Source organism: Balaenoptera musculus, chromosome 2 (assembly GCF_009873245.2).
Source record: "Balaenoptera musculus isolate JJ_BM4_2016_0621 chromosome 2, mBalMus1.pri.v3, whole genome shotgun sequence".
NCBI lineage: Eukaryota > Metazoa > Chordata > Mammalia > Artiodactyla > Balaenopteridae > Balaenoptera > Balaenoptera musculus.
The window spans coordinates 76,744,267-76,756,734 of record NC_045786.1 but is presented as its reverse complement, the minus strand read 5'-3'; the positions used below and the strand labels follow the sequence as shown (position 1 = coordinate 76,756,734).

The 12,468-nt window shown below is 35.1% G+C and overlaps 1 protein-coding gene across 7 annotated transcripts in view; it reads left to right on the top strand.

The window, feature by feature from the left end:
* The window catches only part of TCF12 (transcription factor 12), a 373,765-nt gene that overhangs the window by 71,688 nt on the left and 289,609 nt on the right, over nucleotides 1-12,468 (top strand). The window lies entirely within an intron of this gene.

Below are 12,468 nucleotides of genomic sequence, written 5' to 3'. Positions count from 1 at the left end.
AGTTTTCCCAGCACCACGTATCGAAGAGGCTGTCTTTTCTACATTGTATATTCTCGCCTCCTTTATCAAAAATAAGGTGACCATATGTGTGTGGGTTTATCTCTGGACTTTCTATCCTGTTCCATTGATCCATATTTCTGTTTTTGTGCCAGTACCAAACTGTCTTGATTACTGTACCTTTGTAGTACAGTCTGAAGTCAGGGAGTCTGATTCCTCCAGCTCCGTTTTTCTTTCTCAAGATTGCTTTGGCTCTTGTGTTTCCATACAAATTGTGAAATTTTTTGTTGTAGTTCTGTGAAAAATTCCATTGGTAATTTGATAGGGATTGCACTGAATGTGTAGATTGCTTTGGGTAGTATAGTCATTTTCACCATGTTGATTCTTCCAATCCAAGAACGTGGTATATCGCTCCATCTGTTTGTATCATCTTCAGTTTCTTTCATCAGTGTCTTATAGTTTTCTGCATACAGGTCTTTTGTCTCCTTAGGTAGGTTTATTCCTAGGTATTTTATTGTTTTTGTTGCAGTGGTAAATGGGAGTGTTTCCTTAATTTCTCTTTCAGATTTTTCATCATTAGTGTATAGGAATGCAAGAGATTTCTGTGCATTAATTTTGTATCCTGCTACTTTACCACATTCATTGATTAGCTCTAGTAGTTTTCCGGTAGCATCTTTAGGATTCTCTGGGTATAGTATCACGTCATCTGCAAACAGTGACAGTTTTACTTCTTTTCTGATTTGGATTCCTTTTATTTCTTTTTCTTCTCTGATTGCTGTGGCTAAAACTTCCAAAACTATGTTGAATAATAGTGGTGAGAGTGGGCAACCTTGTCTTGTTCCTGATCTTAGTGGAAATGGTTTCAGTTTTTCACCCTTGAGAACGATGTTGGCTGTGGGTTTGTCATATATGGCCTTTATTATGTTGAGGAAAGTTCCCTCTGTGCCTACTTTCTGGAGAGTTTTTATCATAAATGGGTGCTGAATTTTGTCAAAAGCTTTTTCTGCATCTATTGAGATGATCATATAGTTTTTATCCTTCAATTTGTTAATATGGTGTATTATCACATTGATTGATTTGCCTATATTGAAGAACCCTTGCATTCCTGGGATAAATCCCACTTGATCATGGTGTATGATCCTTTTAATGTGCTTCTGGATTCTGTTTGCTAGTATTTTGTTGAGGATTTTTACATCTATGTTCATCAGTGATGTTGGCCTGTAGTTTTCTTTTTTTGTGACATCTTTGTCTGGTTTTGGTATCAGGGTGATGGTGGCCTCGTAGAATCAGTTTGGGAGTGTTCCTTCCTCTGCTATTTTTTAGAAGAGTTTGAGAAGAATAGGTGTTAACTCTTCTTTAAATGTTTGATATTATTTGTGTGTGAAGCCGTATGGTCCTGGGCTTTTGTTTGTTGGAAGATTTTTAATCACAGTCTCAATTTCAGTGCTTGTGATTGTTCTGTTTATATATTCTATTTCTTCCTGATTCAGTCTCAGAAGGTTGTGCTTTTCTAAGAATTTGTCCGTTTGTTGCAGGTTGTCCATTTTATTGGTATATAGCTGCCTGTAGTAATCTCTCATGATCCTTTGTATTTCTGCAGTGTCAGTTGTTACTTCTCCTTTTTCATTTCTAATTCTGTTGATTTGAGTCTTCTCACTTTTTTTCTTGATGAGTCTGGCTAATGGTTTATCAATTTTGTTTATCTTCTCAAAGAACCAGCTTTTAGTTTTATTTATCTTTGCTATCATTTCCTTCATTTCTTTTTCATTTATTTCTGATCTGATCTTTATGATTTCTTTCCTTCTGCTCAATTTGGGGTTTTTTTTGTTCTTCTTTCTCTAATTGCTTTAGGTATAAGGTTAGGTTGTTTATTTGTGATTTTTCTTGTTTCTTGAGGTAGAATTGTATTGTTATGAACTTCCCTCTTAGAACTGCTTTTGCTGCATCCCATAGGTTTTGGGCTGTCGTGTTTTCATTGTCATTTGTTTCTAGGTATTTTTTAATTTCCTCTTTGATTTCATCAGTGATCTTTTGGTTATTTAGTAGCGTATTATTTAGCCTCCACGTGTTTGTATTTTTTACAGTTTTTTCCCTGTAATTGATATCTAGTCTCATAGTGTTGTGGACGGAAAAGGTACTTGATACAATTTTAATTTTTTTAAATTTACCAAGGCTTGATTTGTGACCCAAGATATGATCTATCCTGGAGAATGTTCCATGAGCACTTGAGAAGAAAGTGTATTCTGTTGTTTTAGGATGGAATGTCCTATAAATATCAATTAAGTCCATCTTGTTTAATGTGTCATTTAAAGATTGTTTCCTTATTTATTTTTATTTTGGTTGACCTGTCCATTGGTGAAAGTGGGGTGTTAATGTCCCCTACTATTATTGGGTTACTGTTGATTTCCCCTTTTATGGCTGTTAACATTTGCCTTGTGTATTGAGGTGCTCCTATGTTGGGTACATAAATATTTGCAATTGTTCTGTCTTCTTCTCGGATTGATCTCTTGATCATTACGTAGTGTCCTTCTTTGTCTCTTGTAATAGACTTTATTTTAAAGTCTAATTTGTCCGATACAAGAATTGCTACTCCAGCTTTCTTTTGATTTCCATTTGCATAGAATATATTTTTCCATCCCCTCACTTTCAGTCTGTATGTGTCCTTAGGTCTGAAGTGGGTCTCTTGTAGACAGCGTATATACGGGTATTGTTTTTGTATCTGTTCAGCCAGTCTGTTTCTTTTGGTTGGAGCATTTAATCCATTTACATTTAAGGTAATTTTCGATATGTATGTTCCTGTTTCCATTTTCTTAATTATTTTGTGTTTGTTATTGTAGGTCCTTCTCTTCTGTTTTCCTGCCTAGAGAAGTTCCTTTAGGATTTGTTGTAAAGCTCCTTTGGTGGTGCTGAGTTCTCTTAGCTTTTGCTTGTCTGTAAAGGTTTTAATTTCTCCGTCGAATCTGAATGAGCTCCTTGCTGGATAGAGTAATGTTGGTTGTAGGTTTTTCCCTTTTATCACTTTAAATATATCCTGCCACTCCCTTCTGGCTTGCAGAGTCTCTACTGAAAGATCAGCTCTTAACCTTATGGGGATTCCCTTGTATGTTATTTGTTGCTTTTCCCTTGCTGCTTTTAATATTTTTATTTGTATTTAATTTTTAATAGTTTTATTAATATGTGTCTTGGCGTGTTTCTTCTTGAATTTATCCTGTTTGGGACTCTCTGTGCTTCCAGGGCTTGATTAACTATTTCCTTTCCCATATTAGGGAAGTTTTCCACTATAATCTCTTCAGATATTTTCTCGGTCCCTCTCTTTTTTTCTTCTTCTTCTGGGACCTCTATAATTCGAATGTTGGTGCGTTTAATGTTGTCCCAGAGATCTCTGAGACTGTCCTGAATTCTTTTCATTCTTTTTTCTTTATTCTGCTTTGAGGTAGTTATTTCCACTATTTTGTCTTCCAGGTCTCTTATTTGTTCTTCTGCCTCAGTTATTCTGCTATTGATTCCTTCTAGAGAGTTTTAAATTTCACTTATTGTGTTGTTCATCATTGTTTGTTTGATCTTCTCTTCTTCTAGGTCCTTGTTTAAACGTTTCTTGTATTTTCTCCATTCTATTTCCAAGATTTTGGATCATCTTTACTGTCATTACCCTGAATTCTTTTTCAGGTAGACTGCCTATTTCCTCTTCATTTGTTTGGTCTGGTGGGTTTTTACCTTGCTCCTTCATCTGCTGTGTATTTCTCTGTCTTCTCATTTTTCTTAACTTACTGTGTTTGGGGTCTCCTTTTCACAGGCTGCAGGTTTGTAGTTCCCGTTGTTTTTGGTGTCTGCCCCCAGTGGGTAAGGTTGGTTCGGTGGGTTGTGTAGGCTTCCTGGTGGAGGGGACTGGTGCCTCTGTTCTGGTGGATGAGGCTGGATCTTGTCTTTCTGGTGGGCAGGGCTGTGTCTGGTGGTGTGTTTTGGGGTGTCTGTGAACTTCTTATGATTTTAGGCAGCCTCTCTGCTAATGGGTGGGGTTGTTTTCCTGTCTTGTTGGTTGTTTGGCTTGGGGTGTCCAAAACTGGAGCTTGCTGGTCGTTGAGTGGAGCTGGGTCTTAGGGTTGAGATGGGAGATCTCTGGGAGAGTTCTCTCTGATTGATATTACATGGGACCAGGAGGTCTCTGGTGATCCAGTGTTCTGAACTCGTCTCTCTCACCTCAGAGGCTCAGGCCTGACACCTGGCTGGAGCAACAAGACCCTTTTGGGAAGTCTGAGGTCTTCTGCCAGCGTTCAGTAGGTGTTCTGTAGGAGTTGTTCCACACGTAGATGTATTTTTGATGTATTTGTGGGGACGAAGGTGATCTCCACATCTTACTCCTCTTCCATCTTAAAGGTCTTCTGCTTCATTTAGTTTTGTAAATAAAGTAGTAAAGTCGGGACTTTCCTGGTGGCACAGTGGTTAAGAATCCGCCTGCCAATGTAGGGGACACGGGTTTGAGCGCTGGTGCAGGAAGATCTCACATGCTGTGGAGGAAGTAAGCCCGTGCGCCACAACTACTGAGCCTGTGCTGTGGAGCCCGCGAGTCACAACTAGTGAGCCTGCATGCCACCACTACTGAAGTCTGTGTGCCTAGAGCCATGTGTGTGAGAGAAGTCACCACAATGAGAAACCCACACGCCATGAGGAAGACTAGCCCCCACTCACCACAACTAAAGAAAGCCTGCGCACAGCAACAAAGACCCAATGCAGCAATAAATAAATAAATAGATAGATAGATAGATAGCCAAGTCTTTCTGTTTCAGATAAACTTTCAAAATTAACCTCACTAAATATTAAAACACCTTATTCCTTTAAATGGTATATTATACTTTTAAAGGAAAAAAATTCACATTCTACCCCTTGATTATGTGGAACATTCTTTAATGTTTCAAGGATGAAAAATGCATTTTCTGTAGAAAACAGATGAAATGGATTCTTGTTGACTCATGATTTAAATTGAGTCAGTTCAATACAAATTTTGACGAGTAAACAGTTGCTCTTCTAATACAAGAAGTAATGACTAACTGAAAAGTTATTTACATTCTATCTTATAATACATTATCTGAGTTTCTTGCCATATATATGTATTCTGAATGCATTCTGAATGATCTTTGGGGTAGGCAATAGGTATGTTGTAGGTGTTAGAAAGTCGGGGATTAAGATATGTAACAACTCTGCAAATAAGTTATTATATAAAGTGACTTTGTAGAGTGACTGTATAGAATATGAAGGTTAAATGACATATTTGAAAGCAAACTCGAAAAAAAAAACCATTGTTATTAATGCAAGGTTGTTATTATTAGAGATGGTATTTTCTATTTTATTGAGAATATGGGACAGTTTTAAGATTCATAATTTCTGGCTTGAATATTATCTGTGAACTGTAATATATATTGAGTCCCTTCTGTTAACCTCTCTCTCTCCTAGTCACTCTTTGGCTGTTAATGCTGCCTGTAGTCCAGGGTAACACTTTCTTGGCAAAAGGGAGGTTAACAATCATTAAACAGAGGAGTTAAAGACATGAACCTCATTGTAGCTGCCCCTCCCTCCACCCTCTCTTACTTCTTTCATTCCTTTATTCCTTCTGAATTTATAGAAGATTGTTGTTAGTGAAAGCTGTAGAGGGAAAACAGATAATTATATAAACTTTACTTTTTTAAATATAGAAGTTTTACTCCATAGTTTCTTAGCCCCAGACCTTGAGATTGGATTTGTTTTAGAATCCATAATTTCTTGAATTTTAAAAACTTGAGTTAGTGATATGTACTGTATGTTGTATAACATTCCCCAGAGTGATCTGTGGTAGAACCCTGTAATCACATAGGGCAGTATTTTTGAATTGAAACATATTAACATGCACATTGAGTGGGATAAATGAGGACTATAATTATCCTTGTTTCAGTCCAGGTCATGTTTTACCAATAAATAAGTTATGTAAAATTTGGTTTTCAGAATGTTTTGGATTTTAGAATTTTTTGTTAAGGGATTATGGACTTCTCCCTCTTTGTTTTAATGTTCCCAAAGGTCTGTAGAACCTATTCCTGTGAAGAGAGGAAGACCTTTTTTTAATCTTCATGAACCATATGTATGCCTGGTTGAGATAATGTATATATATAAAAACACATTTATACAATATACATATGTGTACATATACATATATACAAATTTAGGGGAGCCTGTGCATGTTGTGTTTGTGTGTGTGGCACAGAGAGAGAGAGAGAGGAAGGTGAGTGCGGGGAGGGAGGGGGAGAGAAGTGTGTGTTTGTGGATGGTAGGGACAGGGTAGGGCTGGGGAGGGGGGAGTCGCGATCTGGGTCTGTGTAGCTGTTTCACCCTTGTGCTAGCTCGGATTTGATTACTAACATGGTGTGAAATAAAACCTTAGTTGCAGTTTCACAGCCTTGTTAGCACCTAAGCTTATCATTAACAAATTCTCTAGACAGCGATAAAACCTAGATATTCTGTTTAAAATTACAATCAGAATGTTCTGTGTGCCATACAAAATAACAGTAAAAATTTTTAAACAGTCAAAATGGAGTATGACTTAAACTACTTTTTACTAATCCTAAAGGAGTGTGGTGTTTTATAGTCACCCAAAGAAGCAGTTTTACTTTGCCTATTTAATAATTAGTGGACTGTGGTTCAAGACAGGAAGTGAAGAATGCCTGAGCCAGTTGGAGTGGTAATAGTAATTTAGGTAAGCAGAAACTAATGTTCCAAATTGGAAATAGACCAGGGCATTGGGGATTAACACCATCCCATTATGAAAAGTCTCATGAGATCTCAGATGACCTCAAGAGGCTTGCACTTTTGTTTGTAATTGTTTATAAGAACCTTTGTAAGATTGTTCTAAGAGACTATGAAAAATACTCAGGCTATAATATTGCTTACCAGTAAATGTGGTAGAAATGACCTTGTTTTCTATTCAGTTGTAGAACAACTTATTTTAGGCCCTGAATCAGTCAGATGAAATGAACTCTTGGGTTGGAATGCTATATTTCTTTTTAAATATCAAAACCTTTAGTATTTCTTAAGTTTAAGGCCCCTAACCTTTACAAACATTACTGTATGAGAAGATAAACTTTCATACCCTTCCAGTACTTGTATGATGCCTTTTCTCCAACCTCTGTGTTCTTTGCTGACAACAGCAATTGTATGTACTTTGTGAGGTCGATAAATGCTGATTTCTGCAAGAAGACAGCTCTTAGGAAGTGAGCTTAGTTGTGAAGGGGAAGCACAAAGAATGAGGTAATTGAATGAGAAGTATTGCAAAGGATTATTTAAAAGTGTGAGTCAGAAGCCAAATTAATATTACTTCCCTTGGGTCTCCCAGGCTTCATGTGTATATCATGATTTATTTTGGCTTACCTGGTTAGTTTATCCAGTTATGTGGATGGTAGCGAACTGGCATCATCAAATTCTCTTCTTTTTCATACCCAAAGCTGAATATGTATGCTTGTAACTGTAGTTCTTGTTTTCATAAAAAATGTACTAATAAATTTAAAGCCATGTAATTTAAGGTTATAAAATAGATGGCATTTAGTGAAGAAAGGTTGACCTTATAGTGTATCTTTATTTACCCCATGATTCCTACTTAATTGAAGTCTACTTTTTTATGATTCCTTTTAGGATACCAAGGCTTATGAATTCTACTGTAACCTGCTTAATTCTGAATAATCATTTTTCCTATTTAAATGGGGAGCTAAATGCCCGAAACGTATTTCCTGTAGTTTTTCTTAAATGACAGAATTTAGAAGTTATTATGTAGTAAAACCAACTAGACCAACTATGAGGTTGAGGGAATTTTAGTTATGAGGTTTTTATTGTTTATTAATTTTAACTGTGTGGTTTGGAGAGTGGGCAGAAGGGGAAGAGGAACATTTTGAAATTATGCCCTACAGGTTTCAATCTTTTGTCAGCTTTTTGTGATGCTATAGATGACTGTAATTTGAAACTTGAAATCTGAAAGGTTTGTGGATTAGATGATTCACATACTGTTGGGTTTTCCACATGGCTTAAATTCTTTATAGAAACAGTTTTACAGACACATAGCATGAGGACAGGATCATATTTATTCTATAGGATTTGAAAACCAGTGACCTATGTTCTAAGAAGATGAAAGTCTGGTTTTATTCAACATTGTAAAAAAATTGCCTTATATGCCTTATATTACTGCATACATTTCAGTTTTTTGATGTGTGTATTATCATTGTTGACTCAAATTAACTGAAAGTGTCGACAGAACCACAGGAAAAAAATTGAAATCATGTTGCTAAATAAAATTTAAATACTACTTTTAAAAGTAAAACTATACGCTTATAGACTTTTATGTATGATTTGTGTTTCCATGAGGAAATGTTGATTAAGTAGTTTCCATTTTGGTATTACAGTATGTCCTGTTGTAAGTTGCTGACTGTGGAAAAATCTTTTAAGTCAAAAAATCTGCTCAGCTTAAACCCCTAGATTTACTATGGCAGAAACCAGAAATAGAAATCTACCAGCAATTTTATAATCTATTGAATTCCTGTACATCTTTTAGAGTAAGTTAGTTTTAAAAGAAGTTGTTGACTGTAGAACTGAATTACTTTTGTATATCCTTGTACGCAAAGGGTCTTACTTGATTTACTAAATACATGTCTGCAGTTTTTTCAAAAAAGGAAGCCCTAGCCTAGAGTGACAGAATTTTCTGTTTAGTATATTTGTGAGAGATGTTGTTAACCTATAAAATAAACTAATTAAGTATAAGTCTGACAAAACTTGTTTATATGTAATATTTAGCAGGATAGATTTATTTTGGATGAAACAAAAAGTCTTCAAAATCTATTTTCTGTTAAATGAGTAGCTTATCTTTGTATTTTTTGAGGGTATTTGACTATCCTTGATAACAGAAAAAAGAATCTGGATTTGTAATATTAGTCTACCTAAGTAAGACAAGTTTTTTGAGGATACTTGAATTTTGATGTCTGCTTACAAAGTGCAGTAATTCAGTGTTAAGTGAGATTAAGTCTTTGCTGTTAAATTATTCCTAATAGGGGCTGTGTCTTCTGAATAAATGTTTTAAGTTTCTCGTTTAGTGCTTGCTTCTGTTATTAACAGAAGAGGAAGACGAGGACAGCTTCATGTAGCTGCCATTTTACATGAAGTTAAGACTCTAGTCAGTGTTAAGTAGCTGTGGAATCTTTATTTCTTTGTAGTAGTTTTGGTGCATGGCGTGATCAATAATTTTTACTTTCAAAAAGCTGTTACTTTTACATTTTAATGATTCAATTTTTTTACCAATTAATATTGTACTAAAAGGGAATAGAAATGTGGGTGGCACTTGGAAAGAAAAGCTGTTGTTTATAGTCTGATAATGTGGTATTTTAAGTTTATGCTTTGGGAGAATTAAATTTGGACTCTGACATCATTCAGAAGTAAGACTTAGATGCATTTTCAAGAAAAACCTAGGAAATAAACTAGCGTGGAGGCTGGTTTTTGTTTCAGAACACAGTGAAGATGTGACTTTTAAAATGCCTTCTAACCATTCAAAGTAAACCTCTCATTTATCAAGTTAGAGTTAAATTGTTCACAGTGACATATATATTAGTTTGTCGTCTTATGTTTACAGAGTTAATGATGTGCTTCAAAATAACAGCTAAAACATATAAGCAATAATTATTGAACAAGGAAATTAAAATACTATTCATGAATACAGTCAAGATTGTTCATTGTACCTTAGTGTTAGCAGAATATTTTAATAGCAACATTTTATTTTCTATCAGTAAAAATATACTTTTGTTTGAACTGTTAACACGAAATTATTCTGTCCAGTATGACTTTAAATGTTAATGCTATAGTTATAAAGAGCATGTGGAGTGTGCATAGAATATACTTGGGCTTTTAATCACCATTTTTAAAATGTTTTGAAAGATACATTAGAGCTAACATGAATATAGTAGACAATTAATATTTGAATTGAACTTCAAATTGTATTAAGGATCTTGTAGTGTGCCTGAACATTAATTACAAAGTTGTGACTGCGAGTTCAGACCAACAACTCTGACTTTTGATAAGCAAAACAGAGGAGCTTTTTTATGTATGGTGAAAGATGTAAAAACATCATTTTACTTCTTAACAGTTTGATTAATAGATATTGGTGAATACCAAAGTGTTACTGAACCTGTATGTACGTAACCACATGCGTACAATTCAAGTCACTGATACCTTTGTTCTATATGTTCTCGTAAAAGTACACTATAATCTTTTAAAACTAATTCCTGGTTCTAACAAAGATATGCTTACTTAAGAAAATTTGGAAAGTACAGAAAACGGTGAAAATAACACTTACCAAGATATGTTAACTATATTTTGATATTTTTATGTTGATCTTCTTTGTGCTCTTTCTCATGTGTATATATATTATACATGTTTATACCAACATTTAAATTGGGATCATACTGCTTCTGTAATGGTATTAGATTTTAACATTGGAAATATTAGTTCTTTATAATCATATTTACATGCTATAGCTAGAATTTATAGGGGAACATAGTTTTTGCTTTAGAGAAGAGGTCAGCAAGTTTTTTCTGAAAGGGCCAAATAGTAAAATATTTTGGGCTTGGCAAGCCAAGAACAAAATTCAGGATAGAATACAGATTCTCATAACCATTTAAACTGTAGCCATTAAAAAATTTCAAAACCATTCTTAACTTGTGGGACTTAAAAAAATAGACAGCTCTCTGGATTTTGCCCATCAGATGTAGTTTGCCATACTCTGCTTTAGAAGATTATTTGCTTGTATTTTATTTATATTTTACAATGTGTATGTGTCTAAATCTTTCTTTAACAGTTCTTGACATTACTACCTCAAAGGCTCTGAGCCAGCCACTGTGTTAAAACCCAAGGACCCAGATCGTAATTCTAGTCTTATTGCTGCAGGAATCAGTTTGCTGGTTCCTAGAGGGAATGCTAACTTTGACTTAGTAAGAAAGATATGGTACTTGCTGTCTCCATAGTAGAAAAACTGGCTGAGCTTAGAAGTGAACATAATTCAGCCTTTACAGGAAATAGGAAAGTGTTATACTTGGGTCTGATTCTAGGAGATGAGGATATTGTGTAGGAGGTGTTAGACCTACCTGGAGGTGTTATTTAGCCTTAAAATGTCAAGGTTGCCCTCCCAAATCTAGTTCTCCTTGACCTGGCTTTGTTCCCTTTTTAGTATCCATTTTTCTAACTTCAGAGACAGAACTAAATAATCATGTGTGGATGTTACTATATTATATGGATGTTATATTATTAAGTTATTATATATGAACGTAAAGGAGTAAAGATGGAAAAGATAGAAAAAATAAAGAAGCTAAAAATAAATGTCAAAAGCACTTTTTCTTGTCTTAGGATAAAGATTGTATCTTAAAATGTATCTGGAAGGGAAAAACTTCTGTTGGTATTGCAATGATACTGTTTATTGTTAAGTATAGTTTTTTGTGCATGTGTGTAAATATTATAGTTTCTATTTTCATTTTATGTGCAAAGCTTTTCCAGTTAACGCTTGTCTGTTTGTTGTTATTTATGATGTCGTCAATGAAAGAAAATGTGTTTGGAGCAGAACAGTAGATTTTAAAATAAGATTTCATGCTGTTATTTCAAGCTGTATCCCTAGTGATATGATACAAAAGCCAGTGTTCTGCTTCCTTTGTTGGGGCATATTTGCAAACTTACAGACTCATAGTTATTGGACAATTGTAAACTGAAGCTTTATTCAAACAAAACTTTGTTATTAAGATGATTTTCCTTTATGGTGCTTGTATTTGGCAGGAACATTTAGAGGGATAGGGTGCTTGTATTTTTATTTGCCCTTCTAACCAGCAGTTTAAATATTGAATCCACACATTTGAGTGGTAAATCCTAGATTGCATTTCATAGCTTCTATTGCCTGTAATATTGGAAGCACTTGGTTTAATAAGAAAGGAGTGATAATTAGTTTCTAACATGGAGGGGTTTGCTGTTTTTAATACTGCTCTACTTGTTTGTTGGCCTGTAACATCCTTCCTGCAGAACTTGGAGCAGAGGTAGTATGTGTTTCAGTGGGCCAATGTGTTCTTCTTGGAGTATGTTTTGGAATATTGCCAAACTTCTAAGAATTTATTAACAACTTTGACCAGAGCACCTAAATTAAAAATTTCTTATCAATCTTTAGATTTGTTAACGGAATTCCCAGGTGTTTGCTTTAATTTCCCAGGCCCCTTATATGGAACTAGGTCATGGAATGAAATAGGATATTCCTGACCCACCATCTCACTCACTAAAGTTGTTTTTCCATTAATGGTAAAGGATTTGTGCTGACTTATGCGACCATCCTTCCCTGATTCCTTTGCCTTTTTTCTCTCTTCTGCCTTCATCAGTCCTCCCTTCCCATTCAGTGAGTAGTGCCTCACACTGGACAAAATTAAATGGTTGACCAGATCTAGGGGC